The 26,180-nt window shown below is 41.3% G+C and overlaps 10 non-coding genes across 10 annotated transcripts; 4 read left to right on the top strand and 6 right to left on the bottom strand.

Moving 5' to 3' along the window:
• The first annotated feature begins 1,019 nt into the window (after positions 1-1,019).
• Positions 1,020-1,091, top strand: trnag-ucc (transfer RNA glycine (anticodon UCC)). The gene has a single exon. It is a non-coding gene; the product is annotated as a tRNA-Gly (tRNA).
• Positions 1,092-2,031: 940 nt separating this feature from the next.
• Positions 2,032-2,103, bottom strand: trnaa-ugc (transfer RNA alanine (anticodon UGC)). The gene has a single exon. It is a non-coding gene; the product is annotated as a tRNA-Ala (tRNA).
• Positions 2,104-3,361: 1,258 nt separating this feature from the next.
• Positions 3,362-3,433, top strand: trnag-ucc (transfer RNA glycine (anticodon UCC)). Its single transcript has one exon. It is a non-coding gene; the product is annotated as a tRNA-Gly (tRNA).
• A 1,136-nt stretch (positions 3,434-4,569) lies between these two features.
• trnam-cau (transfer RNA methionine (anticodon CAU)) lies at positions 4,570-4,641 on the bottom strand. Its single transcript has one exon. It is a non-coding gene; the product is annotated as a tRNA-Met (tRNA).
• Positions 4,642-4,867: 226 nt separating this feature from the next.
• trnae-cuc (transfer RNA glutamic acid (anticodon CUC)) lies at positions 4,868-4,939 on the bottom strand. The gene has a single exon. It is a non-coding gene; the product is annotated as a tRNA-Glu (tRNA).
• A 125-nt stretch (positions 4,940-5,064) lies between these two features.
• trnae-cuc (transfer RNA glutamic acid (anticodon CUC)) lies at positions 5,065-5,136 on the top strand. The gene has a single exon. It is a non-coding gene; the product is annotated as a tRNA-Glu (tRNA).
• Positions 5,137-5,549: 413 nt separating this feature from the next.
• On the bottom strand, positions 5,550-5,637 carry trnay-gua (transfer RNA tyrosine (anticodon GUA)). Its single transcript is given in 2 exon segments — positions 5,550-5,585; positions 5,601-5,637. It is a non-coding gene; the product is annotated as a tRNA-Tyr (tRNA).
• A 1,178-nt stretch (positions 5,638-6,815) lies between these two features.
• trnam-cau (transfer RNA methionine (anticodon CAU)) lies at positions 6,816-6,887 on the bottom strand. The gene has a single exon. It is a non-coding gene; the product is annotated as a tRNA-Met (tRNA).
• Positions 6,888-6,893: 6 nt separating this feature from the next.
• On the bottom strand, positions 6,894-6,966 carry trnar-ccu (transfer RNA arginine (anticodon CCU)). Its single transcript has one exon. It is a non-coding gene; the product is annotated as a tRNA-Arg (tRNA).
• A 3,613-nt stretch (positions 6,967-10,579) lies between these two features.
• On the top strand, positions 10,580-10,653 carry trnat-agu (transfer RNA threonine (anticodon AGU)). The gene has a single exon. It is a non-coding gene; the product is annotated as a tRNA-Thr (tRNA).
• Positions 10,654-26,180: the final 15,527 nt, after the last annotated feature.

The raw sequence follows: 26,180 nt of genomic DNA, 5'->3' as shown, positions 1-26,180 counted from the left end.
ATGTTCTATCTTTGGTCAACTTTCCTGGTCCGTGTCACAGGACATCCTGCATTCAAACCCCACCAGTGCTTCGCTCTCAGTGGAGTTCCTGCTCATCACTTAAACAAACTGAGGAAAAACATCAATTCCTGTATTAAAACCTTTACCTGCAGCAGCTGGAGAAGAGAAACTGTATTTTAGTGGTTGGTGCTGTGTTTAGCAGAAAGACATGTGGTGATTGACCTCTTTTTACAGAAGACAGACCTCAGTAAGAACCAGGGCAGTCAGGGACTTGTGATTGTGACCTCTCGCACCCTAAGCAAGATTCATCCTAGACCAATGAGCCATTAGTGGCATTCAAAATGTTACACACCGCGTTTATGAGATGCTTTGAGTTCAACATGTTTCCCACCACATTTATCATTCACTAAGACAGTAATGTTTACGGTGGCGTCATAAACATATTAGAACATTTTTAACAAACATGTTTGTTTGTCCAACTGTTTGTCTGGATCATTTTGTTTGTTTATTTTTTTTGTCTGTGTCTGTCTGTGTTGCAATGGACAACAGATACACCCTTGACCCCCAGAATCCTCTCTGCAAAGAGGGGGCGCATGGCTGTTGCAATGAAGTTTGACCACATTCTCACTGAAGCCAGGGTGAGTAATTATATCATACTTTACCTGAGTATACATGTGGGTGACAGGGAAAATGGCTTTGAATACAGGTCATTGATTAAACTTATCATGCACCTTAGGTCTCAGTCGGGACCCTCACAGATGCATCTTCTGGCACCGGATGTGCAATCAAAAGTCAGAGCTAAACTATTCTTTCCTCTGACAGCGTTCTAATTCAGCATGTGAGCCTTTGATGGAAATTCAGTCCATAAAAATGGTTGTGCAGCCTGAGTTCAATTCCCAGTCAGTTCTTTACTGACCCCATGACATAAATATGTTATCATGCACCTGCAGGGTGTTCCAGGTAGGAGGTTCAATAAACTCTGAGTCATACAAAAGGGCTGTGATTTTGGCAATTTCCATGCAATGGTGGTATAGTGGTGAGCATAGCTGCCTTCCAAGCAGTTGACCCGGGTTCGATTCCCGGCCATTGCAGCTTAAATGTGTGTCTACAATTTAACTTTGTGTTTTACGTTTGTTTTCCCTCCTGAGATCCCAAAATCCTGTAGATCTCAGGCCGATGGTGCCAAAGTCCTCCAGCTACAGACCTGTAACCCGTCCTCACCACAGCTGTACATCTGTTACACCCTGGAGTTGTCTCAGGGAAAGGGAAGCAACATAAAGCCAGAGTGTTCAAGCAACCACAGCCAATACAAAAACCAAGACAGAGGCTAGCTCAGTCGGTAGAGCATGAGACTCTTAATCTCAGGGTCGTGGGTTCGAGCCCCACGTTGGGCGATAAGCAGCTTTTTTTTTAGACCGAAAGTTACATTTCCAATATTCTGCCTCGTCTTTCAACCACAACCACATGAAATATTGTGAGGTTGAATGCTGCACGCTGACTGGTTGTGTGTCCAAATGGCTTCAAAGACATCTTTCTGCCATTCACTCCTCCAAACCTTTGGACACAACTTTGAGCTGTCTCACAGGTGTCATTATTTCAGTGAAGATGTATGGATGGATGTATTCCCCCTGAATCCTGCGATTCACAGCTTCCACCAAATGGAGCCAAATAAGACACAAAACTAATTGTGATGTGAGTCTGAAGAGCTGCTGCCTTTGATACGTCACCTGATGATGTCACCTGATGATGTCACAATACTGCCAGAATGAAAGTCTTCCTTTGAAGCTGCTTCGAAGAATTTCCAAAATCACATGTGATTCATATGTAAACACAAAGGCTGCCCCACTGTCACCATTCAGAACAGCTGAGAAGATTATTGATCATTCATTGATTATTAATGATGAGCTCAGAACAAAACAGTGTATGTGAAGCAAAGAGTTCTGCTCTCCAAAAATCTGATGTGTACCTCAATTACCACTCCACTGGAGCCTGTGACATGTCTCTCCTGACAATGTGCTTCATTATCAACAATGGAGATGCTGGGGATTGAACCCGGGGCCTCATACATGCAAAGCATGCGCTCTACCACTGAGCTACATCCCCTGTGTGGTGTGCTAGCTTTAGCAGTTTTAGCAGCTTTAGCTGTACTGTACAGCTTTAGCTGTACTGTACCTATGATACTTACATTGAGGTAACTCATCTGTACATGTGAGCCATGAAGGCCAGCACGTACTTTGGCCTGTGAGCTGTGAAGCATCGGACACAAAGACACACAAAGACAACACATGACACCCTGAGACACGATACCTGAGCAGGAGAACTAGTCACTGCATGTACAGCTGCTTCTTATCTGGAGTTTTTTTCTGTCATCTATAATAAAGTACAAAAGAGACACAGCTCAGACACAGATTCTGTGATGTCACAAAGGTTCTAATGACATCAGAGAGATCAAAGACTCCTCCCACTTTTTCTCATGACCTCCACCATAGAGTGCTGCCTGCTGCAATAAAGCATTATTGCCTTTAATAGAAGTTTAGGAACATTTAATTAAAGAATATATATATATATATGAATGGAATGGAATGGATGGAAATTTGGTGACCGACAGCTTTTCACAGAAGGCAAACTTTGGTAAGAGTCATAACAGCGTGTGACATGTTCCAGCCGACACTGGTCATTGATTGGCTAATGAACACTCCCCACATACTGATCAACACACCCACCAGCAGAAAAATCAATCAGCAGCCATGATCACTGTGATCATGCCAACGGACCAGTTTCTCTGCAGTCTGTCTCTGAAAACACATCTGTGTCGGTCACTTGTTGATACAAATACACACTAAGGCAATAGCCTACCCACTCGTGATGTTACCAACCTGTGATAGTGATGATACCCTACAGTATGCAGATCTACATGATCCTTGCAACAAACATTGTTTGCTGTTCATCATGTCATTCCCTCTGATGACACCTGAACCAAATTCTTGCTGAGACAAAACAGGTAACTAAATAAGTGACAGTCTGTTATACTCCAGTCTGTATTATATTACAGACTACAAACTGCTGTCACCTCAGGACACCATCAGCAGACCCTCAGCTGCATCCTTGTGGTTCCATGGTGTGACGCTTAGCAAGGAAGAAATATTGTCTCTTTTGGAATTGGCATTTGGAATTTTTTTTACCTCTAGTGGCCTCCACCAGAGGACGAAAGAAGGAAAGACATATCTGAGGCCTCTGTTGAGGGATGATGAGTTTACTTTGATTCATTTAAAGTGTGGATAATGTTCGGTCATAAATCCAGCCATGTGAGTTCCCATAACCAGTTTCATTAAAAAAGGACTGTGATTTTGCACCTTCACATGCAATGGTGGTATAGTGGTGAGCATAGCTGCCTTCCAAGCAGTTGACCCGGGTTCGATTCCCGGCCGTTGCAGTTTACCTTTTGCCAGAGGAAGGTCAGTCTTTTCTCTACATTATTCACAGTCATGGAACTTTGTCTGCATCCATCCAAAGGGAAGCAACATGAAGCCAGAGTGTTCAGGCAACCACAATTACTCAACCACAAAAGCTCAAAAATTTGCCAAAAAATTTGCTGAAAAATAAGCCCATCAACGTGAGTACGCAAAGATTTCCTGATTAGATCGCACAGAGGCTCAAAATTTGCATGACTTCCCATGTGTCTTTCATGAGACATTTTCCAGCTAAAGGTCATGTCTCATAATGTAAAGGAACATTCAGTGTGTGTGTACTGTTATTGTGTATGGAGCTCTGACTGTTGCCAAACGTGCAGGTGACCTAAATTCAGCAGGACAGGCAGCATTATCAATGGCCACTGCCTCATCATAGTCCTTGTAGTAGAAGAGTAGCTGCTGCCTCAGTGACAGCTAACAGGGATCCTAACAAGTGGTAAACAATAAACAGACATTTCCAATTGTCATCAAAATGAATTCTTTCATGAAATGTTCCTAAACTTCTATTAAAGGCAGAATTATTGCAGCAGGCAGCACTCTATGGTGGCGTTCATGAGAAAAAGTGGGAGGAGTCTTTGATCTCTGTGATGTCATTAGTACCTTTGTGACATCACAGAATCAGCATCTCCTTTGATGGTTACTGATGGAACAGGAAAAGGTCAGATCCTGATATAATCTTGTGAATCCACAAGTATGCCTTTCTTTGTTTGTGTACCAACAGCCTGAGCTCTGGTTCTGACTTTGTTTTGATGAACCTCATTATTTACACACAGCACATTCAGGACATTAATGTGACAGTTTATTATATGCTAAAGAAACTTTGGTAAGAGTCACGATGGTCAGCCACGTATGTTGGGGGTATTTTCAGATCCAAAATACATCCCTGTACATCAGAGTGGTGCTGTGGCTTAGTTGGTCAAAGTGCCTTGTTGCTCAGGTCAGATGTTGTAGAAACAAACTACTTTTGGGTTTTCATCAGCTGTAGGTTACAACAATCAATATTATAGATATGACAGACAAAATTCTCCATGTCTTCCTGTTAATCAGTGCTGCTGAAAAAGTGGGACATCCAGTATGTATATGTAGCAGTATGCATAAATAGCAGAGGATGGTTTCGATCCATCGACCTCTGGGTTATGGGCCCAGCACGCTTCCGCTGCGCCACTCTGCTCAGGGTGTTCAGATTTCCTCTGGAGATTAGTGTAATTTTTAACCGCCACATCCACTTTCTGTCAAAGTGGATGTGATCATCTGGGAAAGATTTTGTGTTTGTCGAAGCACACTTCAGTAATTATAGAAAAGGCTGCTTTAACAACATCAACAGGTTTCAAAGCTTTTTCGAGAGAGTTCAAAATAATTCAATTTTTCAATCACCTGTATTTTTCAGTAAAAACACTTTCCCTGACCGGGAATCGAACCCGGGCCGCGGCGGTGAGAGCGCCGAATCGTAGCCACTAGACCACCAGGGAAAGATGCTGCCTTGATGGGGCCTCGTATAGTTCTAAACATAATCTCCACGGTGTTGGAAATTACTGAAATTACTGCTCCATATTATCCTGCTTAGTCACTCAGTCAACATTTAGTGGCCACACACTCCCTGATGGTCTAGTGGCTAGGATTCGGCGCTCTCACCGCCGCGGCCCGGGTTCGATTCCCGGTCAGGGAAAATGCTTTTAACAGATATTGATAAAAAACAACATATCATAAAAAATTTCATATCGGTGCATCAGTAGTTTGAAGGTTTGAAGTCTTCTGTGTGACAGGCAGAGATACTGTCCACTACATTAACGAGGAGCAGGAAAGAGAAACATCATGTGGTGTGTGACTTCACTTCCTCTGTGGAAAAACAGAGAAGAAGTTCTCTCATGTTTTGGCCTCTTTTTTTAACTCACGTCAAAACTTCACAATGAAGTTACGGTCTAGTACATAATTTGATTAAAATAACAAGTGTCCTGAAAACCACAGTCTTCAGATTTAGCTCCAGGTGGTTCTGACCACACCAGACGACCGGTCTGTCCACCTGCTGTCTGTAGGCAGACTCATCACTGTGCTGGATGAGGCCGATGAAAAAAACTGATCTCCTTCAAGCCAGATTTGAACCAGCGACCTAAGGATTTCAATGATGAACCACTACAGTCCTCCGCTCTACCAACTGAGCTATCGAAGGGACAAACCTCTCTGAATCGGTGCTGTGACTTATGTACTGTCCAACCTACAGACACAGTTAGATGAAGAGTCCTACATTAACACAATACAAAAATCCCAGCAGTGCTTCAGTGTTGTATAGATAATAGCTGAAACCTTCCCTGCCTGGATAGGAAGTTTCTAGAAGTGTGAGTGAAGACCAAGTGAAGCTGCTGCTGGCTATCAGGAGGTATTTAGAAGTAAAATGTCCCCTTAAAACAGCAATTTGTAAAAATTTTGCATGGTGATCCACACAGAGGAAGGCAGAGAGCATCCTAAAATACTCTGACCGTCCACTTCATACCATCCTAGTGGATCAGAGATCAATAATCAGCCATTGGTGGTTTTTCTGCTGCTCTTATTTCATTTCTTGTGGTTGTCCTGCAGAGTTGGCTGTCTGACTGTTCTCTGTGTTATTGATGCAGTTAAAAAGCTTTGTGAGCTCTTGTTGTGTTTTGTGGCTTCTTTTGTCACATTAGCTCCCTTTGTGTCTGACAGAGATCCTGAACCTTCCCACTGCTGGATGTACTCCTGTGATGTGCGTTGGCCAATTCATTTCAAATGTTTCTAAATCTGTCAGAAGGTCATTTCCCATCTGTGTTCTTTGATCTTATGGTTAGCACTGTGGACTTTGAATCCAGTCATCTGAGTTCAAATCTCAGTGGAACCTCTGCCATCAGATTCAGTGTGATAGTGATTCAGAATAACACCCAAAATAGAAGCTCACCTTCCAACTCAGAGCAGAGAGAAGGATTCATCAGACAGTTTCTCTTTTCACCTGCTGCAGCAGCTCAGAGCCTCTGTGGTGAGGTAAAGGTCCAAACAGGAGTTAGATCAGTGGTAGACGTTCATCAAAACAAAAGGCCACTCAAAGCAGAACCGCTGCTCAGTCTAACATTCAGACAACAAATTGACAACAAACATGACGAGGTGGCCGACGACTCTCTCCTTCATTGCTGATAGATACATTAATGTGAGCAGTTAACTATCCGTCTATTCACACACAGTCCAGGTCGCTGCATGCTGAGGTGGCAGAGTGTTTAAGGTGATGGACTGCTAATCTACTGTATCCTGTGTGTGGGTTCACATCTCTCGTCTTCTGTGTTCAGCTGTACACATTCACATTGGATCGTGAACAGCTAGCTGTTGCTAAAAGGCTGTTAGCAGAGGATGGTTTCGATCCATCGACCTCTGGGTTATGGGCCCAGCACGCTTCCGCTGCGCCACTCTGCTGTAAACCACCCCAGATGGGACTCAAACCCACAATCCCTGGCTTAGGAGGCCAGTGCCTTATCCATTAGGCCACTGGGACACATTGATGTTTCTGGTGAAACCAATGTAGAGGAAAAGGACAGCAAAACTGTGCTAACATCAACATGTCGTGTGAGAATGCCGTGTGACATTTTCAGTTTACAGCTGTGCTGTGCAATGTGCTACAGTGCTACAGGTCATTTAATGGTTTTCACATTTGCCTAACACGTGTAAGGAAGGGTTAGTTCTACTACCATCCCCCAGATCTGGAAGCACAGTATCAATAAAGACCAAAGAAACTAATCAGCTCCCTGTTTGTGTCTTTAGAAAATCAATGACACGTGTAGGCTGCAACATGTGGGTGCTCTGCAATTTGATGGACTGTCATGACTCTTCATGACTCTTCATGACTCAAAGTTTGTACCATTAGCATGACACAGCACCAACAAACAGCATTTACTGCTTTATGTCCATACGTCCGTGTTTCAATTCAGGAAATGTTGATGACAACGCTTTTTTTTATATTCCAACCAAGACTTAGTCTCTAGATATCTGCATTTGTGTTGGGAGTCATGGCTCCCACCAAACCTGCTGCTGTCTTTGTCAGTCAGCACTGCCCCAACAAGTAGCACTTCCTGAATTCAACAGTCAAGTCAGTGCTCAAGTTAAGGTAACATTTGTGACTTTCAAACTAATTCAGATGTTGTTAACCCCCACGCCCCAAAAACTGATAAAACTTGTGATTGACTTCTGAAATCACCAACACTACCCCAACAAATAGCACTTACTGCTCTCAGAACACAAGTCTGTGCTTCAGTTGGGGAAATGTTGAGGACAAATTCACTCATTCAGCTGATCTGAAGAAATCTATAAAAACTGCTTTTAATACCATCCAGGACAACCACATAGAAAAGCATTTGTACAAAAGGAAGTCGTCTGTGTAATTGAAATGATCAGTATTGTATTCTAAGAAGACCTTAACTTAACCCTCACCCCACATCACTGGTAATTCCTGCTGTCCTGGTGATTGAAGAATGGATGGCATTCCTCATGTTTTTAACCAATTTCCATCCAGGACAACCCCAAAGAGAAGCACTTATGCACAAAACTTCATCAGTGTCTCTGATTGGAGTGATCCGAGTTAGATCTGAAGAAAACATGGCTCCAACACTTATTGTTGTTTTTGCCATTTAACAATGAAAGGGGAAAAAGAGAGCAAATAGAAACATTCATGCAGAAATTCACATTAAGCTTTAATTCTTACCTAACTCTGGTGATTAGTGATTAGGGAAGAAATCTGTTCAAAATGGGAATCTTCATCATTTTGTTGAAACTCTAACCAGGACAACCCCAAAGAGAAGCACTTGTGCACAAATAATTCATCAGTGTTTCTGATTGAGGTGATCTGAGTTAGATTCTAAGAATCTAATGGGAAATGGGTAAAGGAAGGAAAACTTCTGAAATCACCAGCATTACCCCAACTAATAGCACTTACTGCTCTCAGAACACAAGTCTGTGCTTCAGTTGGGGAAATGCTGATGACAAATTTGACTTGAATTTAACTGATCAAAATGAATCAATTTAGCAATGTTTTGTCGAATTTCAAACCAGGACAACCCCAAAGAGAAGCACTTATGCACAAGAATTCATCAGTGTCTCTGATTGGAGTGATCCAAGTTAGATCTGAAGAAAACATGGCTCCAAGAATGAATGCTGTTTTTGTAAATTAACACTGAAAGGGGAAAAAGAGAGCAAAGAGAACAGAAGTCACATTAACCTCTCATTTTTACCTCACATGATCTCCTCCAAAGAGTCTTTGCAGCCACTTCCCAGTTGTGTTGCAGTTCCAATGGACTCCCTTTCAGGCTTTTACCTGAATTTATCTTATACCTGAATGAAACCACTCCCACAGCTCCCTGTCTGCTTAGTTTGGGCGGTTTCAATGGTCTTGGTAATGGTTTGTAATGAACACATTTAGTCCATCAGGAACAGACAACGATCCTTTCCTGAAATTCATGAGGTCCGTTAGCATATGGTGAGAGGACTGTTAACTGCAGTGATTGGTGTTGCTGCAGCTGATCTGAACAATTCTTTTCAAAATGGCCATCTTTGTTGTTGTTTTTATTTCAACCAAAACTTCTTTTCTACCAAATGGTTGGTGCTGCCCCAACAAGCAGCACTTCCTGAATTCAAAACTCAAGTCAACACTCAGGTTGGATAATAAATTGAGACTTTCTGAAAACCTTCTCGAAACTTTTTTCAAGCAGTCTGTTGAATAAATGTGTTGTCCTCCTTCAGCAGGAAGTTTCTGTGGTCTTGGTAACAGTTTGAAGAACAGAATGATCAGACAACGATCCTCTTAAATTCATGAGGACTGTTAGCATATGGTGAGAGGACTGTTAACTGCAGTGATTAAGGATCAGGGTTGTGTTGTTGCAGCTGATCCCAAGAAATCTATTTAAAATAGCAGATCATCATAATTTTTGACTGATTTAAATTTTTTAAATTAACTGTTAGTAGAAACTGTGGCACCTTTGGCACCTTGACATTTCCTACATAGCTTTTTATCCCTCATTTCAGCATTAAGAAGCAATGCATGGTATAAAAGGTATTCATGTGGGAGACCTAGAATCCATCATGTGTTAAACTGAGAACTCAGTCGTCACACTCAACTGATGTTGTATGCAGGATCCAGAGGAATGGAGGCAACTGGCAGTGGTGGGATTCAAACCCACGCCTCCTAAAAGGGTGGAGCCTTAATCCGGCACCTTGGACACTTCAGAATGGTAATGACACCAATGTCACATTATGAGAAACCTTGATGCTGTGTCCAAAGGTTTGGAGGACAGAATGGTAGAAAGATGTCTTTGAAGCCTTTTGGACACACAACCAGTCAGCGTGCCAGTTGAAATATCAGCATGTTAGACAAAACAAGTACTTCCTGTGCTTGTTTAGCAATGCTGGGGATTGCACCAAAGGACTCATACATGGAAAGCACACATTCTACCACTGAGCTACATTCCCTGCATGGTGTGGCAGCTTTAGCAGTTTTAGCAGCTTTAGCTAAACAGATAGCTTCTGAGCTCCTGCGATAGCGAAAACAGCGATCTGTCTGATGAAACCTTTCGGATGAGATGAGCCCGTTGATAATGCTGCCTGTACTGCTGAATTTAGGTCACCTGCACTTTTGGCAACAGTCAGAGCTCCATACACAATAACAGTACTGATTACTGACTGTCAATACATTATGACCTTAAAGATTTTATGATCAAATATGAAGAATAACAGGGAGAGAGAGAGGGATGACCTGCAGTATCAGGTCAGGTACCCTGGCTGGTTCAACAAGCTCAGTTGGTAGAGCATCTGACTTTTAATCTGAGGGTCCAGGGTTCAAGTCCCTGTTCAGGTGATGAAGCTTCTTCCCTTTAGTGGTTCACATCATAGACTCCACAGCAGTGATAGGTGACACCATGAAGACGTTATGCACAATGAAACCATGAGTCTTCCACAAGCCGGATCGAGCAGGATATTGACAAGTGAAGCATGCGCAGTAGTAATTTTGTGGCTCATGCTGGGTTTGGGAGAAGGAAATTTGTTGATTGACTGCTTTTCACAGGAGACAAAATTTGGTAAGTCAGCTACTTATGTTGAAATATTTTAAGCATTTTAAGAGTGGTGCTGTGGCTTAGTTGGTCAAAGCGCCTGTCTAGTAAACAGGAGATCCTGGGTTCAAATCCCAGCAGTACCTCTTTATTGAAGTTTAAGGTTGTTGACATAAACTCATGTAACATCTTCTGCATTCTTAATGTGATTCGTTCTGTGCTTTATACTTCCAATATTCAAACATCAGTAATGTGGAGTTCATGTTCAGATTTGTTTTTACAGCTGTAGTAACACTGAATCTCCAGCAGGTGGAAGTATTGCTGCGCAGATGTCATGTACACTGTGGGACACAATGTGGGACACACAATAGATGGAGATGGAGATGACAGACCTGGAGGGGAGTGGACATCTGGAGAGAATTGGACCTGGTAGACCTCCAAACCTACCTGGGTCTGAAAAGAGACAACAAAACAAGCCTGAGATGCTGCAAATGTGATGTCTATGTTTGTAAGGCCCACTCTGACCAGAGTGTCAAATGCCACTCGTGCATGAATTCACATACACACAAACACACACACACACACACACACACACACAACTTCATGTTGAGGAGTTTGGTCTCTGGTTTTCTATTTCTTTTTTTATTATTATTATTAGACAATTTTAACAGCTAAAGAGTGTTAAACAAAAATTTGGTGGTGATTGATGGTTTTTTTGTTAATTTAAGAGCAGTTAAAACTGAGCAGGAACACTAAAGTAAGGGGCGGGGGGTGAAAACGACAGGAGGGTTAAAGAGCAGATTCTCTCTGAGGGGACGGATGTTGCCACAATACACAGTGTGTGTGCCATCACATGTGGAAGATGTGTGCAGACTGAAGCCTTGGTCTGCCACCAGCTCAGAGGGGCTGCACTTCTACTGACCACCAGGGGGCTCCACTGGTTGTTTCACAAAGTCACAGTGTGTTGGAGTCTATCAGGGTTTTCAGTCATCCCGTTATAATATGTCTAAGGCAACCAGACTTGGTTCTACATTTCTGAAGACATTTGACCTCTCATCCAGGAGGCGTCATTAGACAGATTGGTGTTTTACCTGTCGCAGTATGTGTGGTCAGCCAAAGCCAACACATCGAGCAGGGGATGTAGTTCAGTGGTAGAGGCCATGCTTAGCATGAATGAGCAGCAAAGACCAGCTGCTGTTTTCACACAGGTGGCTGCTACATGGTGTACATATTGTGTAGTCACTTTGATGTGCTAATTTTTCAGCTAGTTTTTTTAGAGTCAGGATGGCCGAGCGGTCTAAGGTGCTGTGTTCACATTGCAGTCTCTCCTGGAGGTGTAGTTTCAAATCCCTCTTCTGACAGAAGCTGCTTTTCTTTTCTCTACTGTTGTAAAGTGTGTTTGGGGACAAAGTTGTTTTGGTCGACTTTGATGGGCAAATTTTTCAGCAAATTTCAGGCAGTAGTTGACCACACAACCATTATAATTTTAAGACTAAGCCACACAGAAAATATATATTACATAACAACTAATTACACATGGATGAATGAAATTGTATTTTTTTTATTTAACAATAAGTGAAAACACGAAGAATGAAGTGTGCATGTGGAGACATCCTCTTCCTCTGTGTCCTGGAAACTAAAAAGCAGATCTTTGAGACCTGTTGATGGTGAACTCAGAGGTTGTTCAAGGGGCCTTTTCACAAAGCTTAGCTACAATGTGTTAAATACAACATGCTAGCATGCTAGCCCAGGGGAATTAGCTCGAATTGTAGAGCGCTCGCGTAACATGTGAGAGGTAGTGGGATCGACACACATTCTCTACAAGTCCTTAGCTCTTTGTTGGAGATACAGCAACAAGTGAACTAAACACAGCAGGTCCCTGGGTGGGCTTTGGAGCCTTTTGGTTAACAGATGCAGGACTGTCATGGTGAATGGACTTGTGACTGTTACCTGAACATATCCTGAACTGAACCAGCTGCTGTTCTGCTGTTGTTTTAACTTTGACATGTTTTTTATTTATTTATTTTTTGTATGGATTCATATATTTTATTTTATTTTGCCATTTATTCTCATTTTATATGAATATTACTGTACAAAGTTGGTCTTAAATGATCAATAAGCTTCTCAGCTGTTCTGAATGGTGACAGTGGGTCAGCCTTTGTGTTTACATCTGAATCACGTGATTTTGGAAATTTTTCAAAGCAGCTTCTAGGACGAGTTTAATTCTGTGAGTATTGTGACATCATCAGGTGATGTATCAAAGGCAGCAGCTCTTCAGACTCACACATCACTTCAAACCTTTGAGGAAGTGACACACAACTGTGTGGAGCACATGTGTTGACCGAGACAGACTGCAGAGAAACTGGCAGTACTGATGCTGAGCTGCTTAAAGTGTCTGTCTTGTAAACAGGACATCCTGCATTCACTCTGCTCATCATGTCTCTGTGACACAATCGCTCAGCACGTTCGGCTGTTAACTGAAAGTATGGTGGTTCTAGCCCACCCAGGGAGGCACTTTGACTGATTCACTGATATGATAGTGATCTACAGCACTCATTGGATCGGTTCACAGCTGAGTATGAAGCAGCAGGGACGAGGATCAGCACCTCTAAATCTGAGGCCATGGTTCTCAGGAGGAAACTATATCAGGAAAATTAAAGGAAAAAGGGAAAAGGAAAGTATCTCAGGTCTTGTTCATGAGTGATGGAACTCTGTTGCTTATGTAGTGGTGTGATGTTGTTGCGCTATATGATGAACATGGCAGTGAAGTGTTCACCCACACAGACGTGGTTTCAGAGACAGACTGCAGAGAAACTGTCAGTACTGATGCTTATCTGCTTAAAGTGTCTAGCTTGGAAACAGGACATCCTGCATTCACCCAGCAGTGCTTCACTCTGCTCATCATGTCTCTGTGGCACAATCGCTCAGTGCATTCTTCTGTTAACAGAAAGTATGGTGGTTTCTGCTGCAGGTGGGGAATGAGTCCTTGTCCCAAGTGAAGGAGTTCAAGTATCTCAGGTCTTGTTCATGAGTGATGGAACTCTGTTGCTTAGCCACGAAGGCCAGCAGGTGCTTTGGCCTGTCTGTGTGTTGGATGTGAGCTGCTGAAATCTCTGAACACCATGACACAGATAATATCAGTCTGATGTGTCATCTGTAATCCAGATGTTGTCAGCAACAAACAGATGTTCCTGACAGAAGCTGTGCTGATTCACTTCAACCAGCACATGAGCCTCTTTCTCAGGAGCACACACAGAAAAAAATAATATTTTCTGTTCCAACATTATACGTGATGTCCTCGTGTATGAATGAATGTTTCACTGATGCAGATTTTTACAGAACAACATCAACAACTAATAACTCCACAACGAGACTGTGTGACGTCACTGGAGATCAAAGGCATTTCCTGTCTTTCATTGATCTCCCGCGCGACACAGATGCAGACACACTCTTTCACGTTCGCTTCAAATGGATGAGCGCATGCGCACAAAGACAGAAATGTCCCTGGGCTAGCGTGACCAATTCAGAATGGGTAAAATTCGGGACATGTCAGAAAAACAGCAGAACAGTGACCGCTCACTCACACACTGTGTACATAATTTAATGCAAACTTTCATAAACCATGGTCTGAACTAGTTCATTTTAAAATTTGTAAACTGAACTATTAGCTAGTTAATGTAGAAAGGGAACTTTTCCAACACTGTCTGACTGCACTGCAACGTCTCATCACTCCTTCTCGCGGCTGCGACTTCCGCTCTTTTCATCATCGGAGGGAGCTGGCTGCAGGAGGACTCAACCATCAGATCAGTTTTTAATGTTTTATCAGGAAATAACTCCAGACTCTACTCTAGTGTCATTTTTGGGACAATCAGGGCAGGATTCGGGATTTAGGACAACTGCTTTAATTTCGAGACTGTCCCGATTTTTTTTGGGACGTCTGGTCACTTTAGCTGTTACATGTTTAAAAATGAAGGAGGGAAATTTAAATATGTCACAGTTACACTAACAACACAGGATGCAAGCACACAACAGAGAGAACACACACACCCACACACACAGGGCTATATACCTCCTGTAACCGCAGCAGCTGAATGTGAAAGTGTTCAGAGTTCAGCCTCCATTTTGAAGCTGTCGGAGCAGAAGCAGGGAAACTGAAGGCTGAGGCCGGTGAGTGTTAACATTATTATTATTTCACTGTCAGTTTGTCCCTGTGGACTGTGGAGGGACGAAGACTCACAGTGGACTTCTGTAACACTGAGACACTGAGACATGGAGGTCAGAGTTCACTTTGACGAACAGAGAAAAACTCCAGCTGAGCTGAGAACAGACCGTAATGTCTGATAGTATCAAAGGATGAAGGATCTACCTGATACAGAAAGTTCAGAGCTGCTAAGTGTTTTGATCAACAACTTTTGAAAACCTATTACTTAGGAATTATTATTTACAAATTTTATTTGAAAACTGACAGTTTGATGCTCATATCTGAGACCATGATGATCATTTTCAACCAGCGACCTTGTCAGATATATAGAGAAGAGTAACTAACTGAGATGGGCTGTTGAAGAGTTGAAGAACATGGCAAAAAAAGTGATAGAATATATTTTTTTCTAATAAGAATGAATATAATTCTATCTTGAGTAAATGTCACTGTACACTTTAATAATTATAATGATGATAAGGATCTTTATACAAATAAACAGAAACATGCATGATCTACATCAGTCAGATTATTATTCTGTGTGATTGGGATAGATCATCAGTGTAGAGAGCAGCAGGGTCCCCTCTCCTCCTCCAGCAGCATCGCACACGAATGTTGTGAGCAGTAATGAATTTATAGGCAGCAGCTCTCAATCAGACTGCTTCTTTTTTATTTCCCCAACAATCTGTCTCTCAGGACTAACAGTGTTCTCTTCTAAAGTTACTTTCTGCCATTCACCTTGTTTCATTTAGGTCAGAACTTGGGCTTTCAAAAAATGAGTGTTTTCTTTTGTCAGTTTGATCAATCATTGTTTCCTCTTCAGTAAAATTGAGCTTCTTCTAATTTGCGTACTTATTCTATAATAAAATTTTTCCGAAAGGAAAATGCTAAACTTAATGCAAACCAGGCAGTTGAGGGTGTGTTGGTTTCACCATCTAGTGGACAGATAATAGAATTTCATCACATCCTGTTTGTTTCTCAGAAAATTAGTTGAGTAATGAGTAACGAGCAGCTACATATTTTCTGAACACACAAAGCTGGAATGTGTGTAAATCAACCTGAAGTGAGTTCAGCAGGTGAGAATCTGTATATTTCTGATCAGCAGGATCACTGTGATCACATTGTACTTGTTGATTTAGATTTTTATGTTACTTTTGGCAGCAGTTTGATTATAATCTGAGTTTATTGATGGAGGTTCCTCAGAACTGGTCAGCTCTCTAAGAGGCCTCTGAACTCAGTTTGACTTCAGTTTCCTCGGTTCATTTGTCTTCCAATACATTTAGAAACAATAAGAAACAAAGGCAGCACTTTAATATGACCAGTTTGTTCAGCACAAACAGTTTGATTTCTCCACACTGTGACTGATTTAGTGTGAAATGTTCCCACATTGTTTATCACCATCTAGTGGACAGATAGTAGAACTTCATCACATCATGTTTGTTTCCTGAGGAAGATATTTTTTATTGTTTATCACTTTAATCCATGAGAAGACTGATTGAAAACATGCAATATTCAAGGTCTGTGTCTCCTGAAAAAATTGATTCAGTTCTGTTGCTTTTTAATAACAAAACTAAAAGACATGGAAGTTGAGAGTTTTTCAAACTGGAGACAGTAGAGAAGAAGGTGATGATGAAAAGAGATGTTGGTTTAAAGTTGAAGCAAACAAAAAAAAAACACACAAAAGACAAAAAACTAAGAAACACTTGCGACTGCACATTTATGTTTTGTCTTGTTTTTGCATCATTTTCCTCTTTATTATATGATATTGTCCTCTTTGACAGTTACAAACCTTTGTGAATAGCAGAAATTAGAATTCAATATTGAAATGATGGAAAAATCTGGAAAAATCCAGATTTCTGATGGCTCCATCTGTTGGTTAAACTCAGAATTATATTGTTGTTGTTGGCTCTGAATGATTTGTTCACTGCTGACTGTTGATTGTACATTTTGAGTATCTTTCAGACACAGTGAAGCCATTGAAGGTTTAAAGCAGCACTCCTTGTTTTAATTGTTGTGAATCATTTGAGGCAAAACGGAAATCTATAAATTGTCAAGTTGTTTGCCCAATAACGTGACATGAATTAAATCACAGCAACACATCCTACAGTCAGTCATCTAGTGGACAGAGAGAAGAAGCACCATCAGACCTGAGATACATTTCTCTGAAACTTGCCGATCACTGACAGATCAGACTGGTTTAGTTGTAACTGTTATTTTTTATATATATAAATATATATATATATATATATATATATATATATATATATATATATATATATATTATATATTTATATATATATATATATATATATATATATATATATATATATATATATATTATATATTTATATATATATATAAATATATATATATATATATATATATATATATATATAATTAATCATTATATAATCATTATATATACATCATTAAAATTGTAGACCTCGAAATGTGCCAAGCTATGGTGATCATAACTGTGTCAAGGTTCAATAATTAAGTAAATGGTGATCTGAGTTTGTTTGAAATTTAGTGTTAATGCCAATGTATAACATTGAAGATTGGTATTAACATGAATCAGGAATGTTCTCTGTTTATAACACAATCTGACTGAAATCAACACAGAGAGAGAAAAGTCAAACAGTTTGTTGTTGTGAGTAAAAGTCTTAAGTTAATGACGTATTAGTGACAGTAATGCTGATTGTGTCCTGTGATATAAATCCTGTTGTAATGAAGCTTTTTGTTGTGTTTGTGTGAAGGTGGAGGCTCAGCTATGAATCAGTGTGAGGACAGAGAGGAGGGAGCCCCTCCCTCTAAAACCACTCTGTGTGGGGAACATGAGAGTCAGACCAAAGCTCAGAGGTGAGATGAGGATCTCTAACTGTCCATCTGTCAGAGCTCAGCACTCAGATCACTGCTCCATCATTATTCACTCTCACTGACACTTAGAGTTTTTACTCCTGAACCTTCACTGCTGCTGGTTTTGTTTTTTGCCAATATAGAAAATACATAAATTAAGATGAAAAATAAATCACACAATAAAATATTCTTGGTGACTTGTGGTAATACAAATGAAAGCTGGACTATATTATTTTAATTTAAACAGATCATGTTATGCTGTGTCTTGTTTGTTATTTATTTTAATTAAAATTTTGGTTTTGTCTAGCAACCAGAAGTCAAGACCAGATTCACCTGAACTGAGCTGTGTGTCCATGAAGAGTGATTGGTCTATGGATCATCCTATTCTCTTTAAGGATGGACAACAGTCTGCTGTATCCAGAAGTGTGCCCATGAAGAGTGATCAGTCTATGGATGACTTTATCAAAGAAAAAAGGTAAAATCTGATCATTCACATCTAAACCCACTCTGTGTGGGGAACATGAGAGTCAGACCAAAGCTCAGAGGTGAGATGAGGATCTCTAACTGTCCATCTGTCAGAGCTCAGCACTCAGATCACTTTTACTGTTGCTGTTTAGTTTGTCCTTGTCTCCATTGGAACTCAACCAGGATGTGGAGATTCGTTCAGTCATATTCACCAGTCCATCACAGGGCCAACACACAGAGACAGACAGAGACAAACAATCTGTCACACTCAGACATACAGACATGGCTGTTGTGAGGTAACAGCACTAACCATAATGCTGCTGTGCCGCCTGCATGTAGAGAGATATTTCTTCTTCTTCTTCGTCTTCTTCTTATTATCATTATTGTTGACTTGCACATGTCAGTAACACTCGATGCAAAATACTTCACTTTCGTGAAAGCTGGACTTGGCTGATTTATTTTAAACTGATAATTTTCTGCCCATTTATTTGGTTAATACTTTTAATGTCAACTCTGTTTCTTCTAGCAACCAGAAGTCAAGACTGGATTCTCCTGAACTGATCTGTGTGTCCATGAAGAGTGATCAGTCTCTGGATCGTCCAATTCACTTTAAGGGAGGACAACAGTCTGCTGTATCCAGCTGCGTCTCCATGAAGAGTGATCGGTCTATGAATCGTCCTATTAACTTTAAGGATGGACAACAGTCTGCTGTATCCAGCTGCGTCTCCATGAAGAGTGATCAGTCTGTGGATGACTTTATCAAAGAAAAAAGGTAAAAGCTGATCATTTGTTGTTGTTTGACTCATTAAAGGTATCAAAGCTTGTCTATCAGTTTCTCTGCTGTTCATAGAAAACTCCTGGAACAAACTGTGTGTTTGTGTCTTTTCTCCTCAGAGTTCAGTCTGACAAACATCATCACACAGACCTGGACTCCATATTTATGGTGTGTAAATGTTCATCCAGTGACTACAACAGACACCAACAAAGACTTGAGTTTGAAGCTGCACTCTTTAGACCAGTAGAGCTTTACTCTGTGACAGACAGGAGTTGAATTGGGATTGAACAGGTTTGGGGTGGGAGAGAGTGGGAGAGGACTGGGAGTTGTAGTTCACCACAGAGCAATAATCCATCAGCCTCAACAGATATGTTCTGTATGAATATGGTCTGTTGGAGACTTTTACAAAACATTTCTGCTCCTTCTTCTTCATCTACAGTGAATCTGAAAGTAAGGTTCAATATTTAGTTTTTTTTCTAGATAATTTCAGCTGCGACTTAATAACAAAGACCAAAGTTAATCAGATTCAGTCCTGGACCTCCATGGACTCTGTCTCTACAGGGTTTAAAGATGGAATAATTCATCAGTGAACTAGTTCAGGTGGTCTGATCCATCTTCAGCCACAGTCACAGTTAATACCCTGAATTTTCACTTCCTAAGTTGATGTGTTGAAGGGCTGTATCAGTTTGGTCTTCATGTGATGATCAGGATCTCTGTGTTGTCAGAATCTAAAGTCTTAGTAACTTAGTAAGTTACACAGGTGAAGTTAGTTTAGTGAAGTCAGCAGGTCTGAATCTTTCTGTGTAGCTCTGGAAAGAGACGTGGCAGCAGATGATACAGCAGCAGCTAAAGTTGAACTCTGCTGACTGATGATCTGATGCTTTGATCCATCAGTTTATACTGAGAGTGAACTTTACACAGGATGTTATTGTGTTCCAGCTGCTGGAGGAGAACATCGTCTGTTTTGTGAAGAACGAGCTGAAGAAAATCAAAAGGAGTCTGAGTCCAAATTACCCACAATTCATCAAGAATGAGGATGATGAGGTGGATGAAGAGCAGAGGAGGAGCAGAGAGGCATTTCTGAAGATCACAGTGAACTTCCTGAGGAGGATGAAGCAGGAGGAGCTGGCTGACTGTCTGCAGAGCAGTAAGAGGATTTAACATGAAGGATCAATTAGACATTTACTAAAGTCTGAGGAGATGGAGAGAGAAATATGATGATATTCTTATTCCTTAAGAGAAGTAAACATCAATCTTGAAGTTTGAATTTTTTTAATTTAATTTGTTTTTGTTCATTCAGAAAGTCATGTTCAAGTTTGTCAACGTAAACTGAAATCTGGCCTGAAGAAGAAGTTCCAGTGTGTGTTTGAGGGGATCTCTAAAGCAGGAAAGCCAACCCTTCTGAATCAGATCTACACAGAGCTCTACATCACAGAGGGAGGGACTGGAGAGGTCAATGAGGAACATGAGGTCAGACAGATTGAAACAGCATCCAGGAAACAGGACAGAGCAGAAACAAGCATCAGACAAGAAGACATCTTTAAACCCCCACCTGGAAGAGACCAACCAATCAGAACAGTGATGACAAAGGGAGTGGCTGGCATTGGGAAAACCGTCTTAACACAGAAGTTCACTCTGGACTGGGCTGAAGACAAAGCCAACCAGGACATAGAGTTCACATTCCCCTTCACCTTCAGAGAGCTGAATGTGCTGAAAGAGAAGAAGTTCAGCTTGGTGGAACTTCTTCATCTCTTCTTCACTGAAACCAAAGAAGCAGGAATCTGCAGCTTTGATCAGTTCCAGGTTGTGTTCATGTTTGATGGTCTGGATGAGTGTCGACTTCCTCTGGACTTCCACAACACTGAGGTCCTGACTGATCCTACAGAGTCCACCTCAGTGGACGTGCTGCTGACAAACCTCATCAGGGGGAAACTGCTTCCCTCTGCTCGCCTCTGGATAACCACACGACCTGCAGCAGCCAATCAGATCCCTCCTCAGTGTGTTGACATGGTGACAGAGGTGAGAGGGTTCAATGACCCCCAGAAGGAGGAGTACTTCAGGAAGCGGTTCAGACAAAAGAAGCAGGCCAGCAGGATCATCTCCCACATCAAGACCTCACGAAGCCTCCACATTATGTGCCACATCCCAGTCTTCTGCTGGATCACTGCTACAGTTCTGGAGGAGGTGTTGAAGACCAGAGAGGGAGGAGAGCTGCCCAAGACCCTGACTGAGATGTACATCCACTTCCTGGTGGTTCAGTCCAAAGTGAAGAATGTCAAGTACGATGAAGTAGCTTATTCAGATCCACACTGGAGTAAAAAGAACAGAAATATGATTAAGTCTCTTGGAAAATTGGCTTTTGAGCAGCTGCAGAAAGGAAACCTGATCTTCTATGAATCAGACCTGACAGAGTGTGGCATCGATATCAGAGCAGCATCAGTTTACTCAGGAGTGTTGACACAGATCTTCAAAGAGGAGACAGGGCTGTACCAGGACAAGGTCTTCTGCTTCGTCCATCTGAGTGTTCAGGAGTTTCTGGCTGCTCTTCATGTCCATCTGACCTTCATCAACTCTGGAGTCAATCTGATGGCAGAAAAACAAACAAGAACTCGAAGGTTTAAATTCATAGGGACTGGATCTAAACCAACATGTCTCTACCAGAGTGCTGTGGATGAGGCCTTACAGAGTCCAAATGGACACCTGGACTTGTTCCTCCGGTTCCTTCTGGGTCTTTCACTGCAGACCAACCAAACTCTCCTACGAGGCCTGGTGACACAGACAGGAAGTAGCTCAGAGACCAATCAGAAAACAGTCCAGTACATCAAGACAAAGATCAGTAAGAATCTGTCTCCAGAGAAAAGTATCAACCTGTTTCACTGTCTGAATGAACTGAATGATGGTTCTCTGGTGGAGGAGATCCAACAGTCCCTGAGATCAGGACGTCTCTCCACAGATAAACTGTCTCCTGCTCAATGGTCAGCTCTGGTCTTCATCTTACTGTCATCAGAAAAAGATCTGGACGTGTTTGACCTGAAGAAATACTCTGCTTCAGAGGAGGCTCTTCTGAGGCTGCTGCCAGTGGTCAAAGCCTCCAACAAAGCTCTGTATGTGCAAATAAATCCAACAAGATCAACTAAATCTTTTTATTTGCTCAAACCAAGAACACATTTTTGAAATCATTTTCTCTTGTTTTGCTGCTTCTTCTTCAGACTGAGTGGCTGTAATCTCTCAGACAGAAGCTGTGAAGCTCTGTCCTCAGTCCTCAGCTCCCAGTCCTCTAGTCTGAGAGATCTGGACCTGAGTAACAACAACCTGCAGGATTCAGGAGTGAAGCTGCTGTCTGCTGGACTGAAGAGTCCACACTGTCAGTTGAAAGTACTCAGGTTAGTTCATAACTGTATTAATATTTAACGTGATATTCCTGTAATACCGAGTGCACTTTTTTTTTCATTTTATGTTAATTCCTCCTCAGATTGAGCAGCTGTAACCTCTCAGACAGAAACTGTGAAGCTCTGTCCTCAGTCCTCAGCTCCCAGTCCTCTAGTCTGAGAGATCTGGACCTGAGTAACAACAACCTGCAGGATTCAGGAGTGAAGCTGCTGTCTGCTGGACTGAAGAGTCCACACTGTCAGTTGAAAGTACTCAGGTTAGTTTATAACTGTATTAATATTTAACGTGATGTTCCTGTAATACCGAGTGCACTTTTTTTTCACTTTATGTTAATTCCTCTTCAGATTGAGCAGCTGTAACCTCTCAGACAGAAACTGTGAAGCTCTGTCCTCAGTCCTCAGCTCCCAGTCCTCTAGTCTGAGAGATCTGGACCTGAGTAACAACAACCTGCAGGATTCAGGAGTGAAGTTGCTGTCTGCTGGACTGAAGAGTCCACACTGTCAGCTGAAAGGACTCAGGTTAGTTTATAACTGTATTAATAGTTAACGTGATATTCCTGTAATACCGAGTGCACTTTTTTTTTTTCATTTTATGTTAATTCCTCCTCAGATTGAGCAGCTGTAACCTCTCAGAGAGAAGCTGTGAAGCTCTGTCCTCAGTCCTCAGCTCCCAGTCCTCTAGTCTGAGAGATCTGGACCTGAGTAACAACAACCTGCAGGATTCAGGAGTGAAGCTGCTGTCTGAACTGGAGAGTCCACACTGTGAGGTGGAAACTCTCAGGTCAAAAATTTACTACCACTTATATATTTTTACGATTTTTGTTTAAATCAGGTAAAATTAACTGAACATGTCTGCAGCTTCATGCTGCATAATGAATTACTGATTTGATTGACCACCTGGAGAACACAAAAAGTGAAACAAATCAAACACACAAACATGTTGCTCAGTCATTCTGGGTCATCCTGGTGACTTCTATGTTCACTGAGGATCATTTACTTTTAGGGCAGAGGACACAACCTTTCTGCTGCTTTCGACATCTGTTACAGTGGTGATGATGGAGTTCTCATTCAGGAAAATATTTAAGGGGCTCAAAGACACCAGAGGTTGAGTGGACTGCTGATATGATGCTCTGTGGATGAATGAACCTGGTTGAACATTGAAGCGTTTGTGTAACTGTGTCTTTATTTTAATCGGTGCTTTTGTGGTTAGGCTGTTGTGTTGCTCTAGTGTTTTTTTTTTTTTACCTCTGTGTTTTAATCATAATCAAGTATGGTTTGAAATAAGACCTGGCCCAAAAAAAAAAAAAAAACAAAGTGTTGCAGCTAAAACAGCTAAACAAAGAAAACAAAACAGTACTGATGAAAAAAAAAACAACAACAGTTCTTTAACACAAAGGAAAACACAGCACAGCCCAGCATGATCTAAAGTTGGGAGCAGGAAGTACGAGATCACAAAATTCTTTTGAATCACCCCAGTACAGGAAAACTTCCCTTTTAAGGAGGAGAACCAGCCAACAAGGGCAAACAACAATATATGCAAAAGACCAAAGGTCATAACAGTGTTCTTATTAAGACAGTAGGTTCTTCATTTTTGGTTCTCCAAACATCCAGAGACCATTTATCTATCTGCTTTAGGAACAGTTTGTTTATAATATCTGTAATATCACAAGATAGTTTATGAATGAATATATAAGATAAATCACTCATATAGAATATTAATTTCAGCTCACTGGCCCAGGGATGGTGATGAAATATCTTTTTAGTAATTCTATGATCAGGCAGCTTCACAGATCTGTTCCAGAACTAGAGCATTTGTCTCTTATGTCTGATACTCGAGGGCTCCCAGTGAGTGAAAGTATGAACTCCCAGATGAGCACAGTCTTCAGACTTGTTCAGGGCTCTACCTGCAGACTGAGCTAAAACACTGACAGCTGGGTTAAATGTCATGTGTTGGTCCAACATCAGGCCAAGACATTTCATCTTCCAAATATCTTAATGATGAGTTTGGTTTTCTGTCCAGAAATTCTGCAGCTTGTTTGTAGACTGTTTGACTGGTTTTAGAGTGGACTTACCTGCCAGAGCTCAGATTGTTATACAGGAGTTCATATGTGTCAGAATCAGAGATAGAAATAAAGTTTGGCTGACTCTGCTGTTTGGTTATTTCTGATGTGTTAAAATCACAATGTTGTTTTATTTTCTCTTTAAATCTTGTCACTGTTTGTATTTGACTGTTTTGAAGCTGCTTCCTGTTGGTTCAGCTGTCTGACTTTAATTTTCTAAACTTCTACTTTCTAAACGTTCAGCTCTGAACAGATGATGAAACATTGAACACTATCGAGAAGGAACTTTGTCTCCTAAAGTCACATCTTTTATTCTTTACTCAGGTTGATGAACTGCAGTTTGTCAGAGATCAGCTGTTCTTCTCTGGTCTCAGCTCTGAAGTCCAACCCCTCCCATCTCAGAGAACTGGACCTGAGTGGGAACGACCTGATGGATTCAGACCTGAAGGATCTGTGTGGTTTTCTGAAGATTCCTCACTGCAGACTGGAGACTCTGAGGTCAGTTCAGTTATTGTTGTGGAACTTTTATTTTTAATCCAGAATTAAATCTGCATAGAACTTAAGTTCATTCATTTTGGATCAACATACTTTTAAATAGTTGTTTCATGTTTCCAGTATTCTTCTTTCTGACTGACTGATTCTCCAGGTTCAGTTTTATCATTATTGTTGTTGCAGTTGTTCTTGTCTTTATAGTCGTCATCGTTTTCACACCTTCAATATACTTGTTTCATGTGTTAATAAGGAAAAGTCTGACAGGAACCAACCAGTTGGTTTCACATGTTTGATCCCCAGACACAGACCAGGACCAAGGGAGACTTCAGTCCTGGATCAGGACTGGATATTTAAAGTCTGATCTAGTTCAGTCTGTCCTGAGGTCAGCAACAGCTCATCAACCTGTGGTGACATGAACAGGTGGATGAATGTTGTGCTGCTGTTTGGGTGATGTGTGTAGCGACAAGATGATGACCCACAATAACACAAAGATCATTGATGAGGACATTTCTGATTGATTATCAATGATTTGATCATATTTTTTTAATTCCTTATTCAGGTTGGAGAGCTGCAGTTTGTCAGAGATCAGCTGTTCTTCTCTGGTCTCAGCTCTGAAGTCCAACCCCTCCCATCTCAGAGAACTGGACCTGAGTCACAACAACCTGAAGGTTTTAGGACTGAAGGATCTGTGTGGTTTTCTGGAGATTCCTCACTGCAGACTGGAGACTCTGAGGTCGGTTCAGTTATTGTTGTGGAACTTTTATTTTTAATCCAGAATTATATCTGCATAGAACTTAAGTTCATTCATTTTGGATCAACATACTTTTAAATAGTTGTTTCATGTTTCCAGTATTCTTCTTTCTGACTGACTGATTCTCCAGGTTCAGTTTTATCATTATTGTTGTTGCGGTTGTTCTTGTCTTTATAGTCGTCGTTGTTTTCACACTTTCAATTTACTTGTTTCATGTGTTAATAAGAAAAAGTCTGACAGGAACCAACCAGTTGGTTTCACATGTTTGATCCCCAGACACAGACCAGGACCAAGGGAGACCTCAGTCCTGAATCAGGACTGGATATTTAAAGTCTGATCTAATTCAGTCTGTCCTGAGGTCAGCAGCAGCTCATCAACCTGTGGTGACATGAACAGGTGGATGAATGTTGTGCTGCTGTTTGGGTGATGTGTGTAGCGACAAGATGATGACCCACAATAACACAAAGATCATTGATGAGGACATTTCTGATTGATTATCAATGATTTGATCATATTTTTTTAATTCCTTATTCAGGTTGGAGAGCTGCAGTTTGTCAGAGATCAGCTGTTCTTCTCTGGTCTCAGCTCTGAAGTCCAACCCCTCCCATCTCAGAGAGCTGGCCCTGAGTCACAACAATGACCTGCAGGATTCAGGACTGAAGGATCTGTGTGGTTTTCTGAAGAGTC

This window comes from Echeneis naucrates, chromosome 2 (assembly GCF_900963305.1).
Source record: "Echeneis naucrates chromosome 2, fEcheNa1.1, whole genome shotgun sequence".
In the NCBI taxonomy this organism is placed as follows: Eukaryota; Metazoa; Chordata; class Actinopteri; order Carangiformes; family Echeneidae; genus Echeneis; species Echeneis naucrates.
This window is presented reverse-complemented; position numbering and strand designations above follow the sequence as displayed.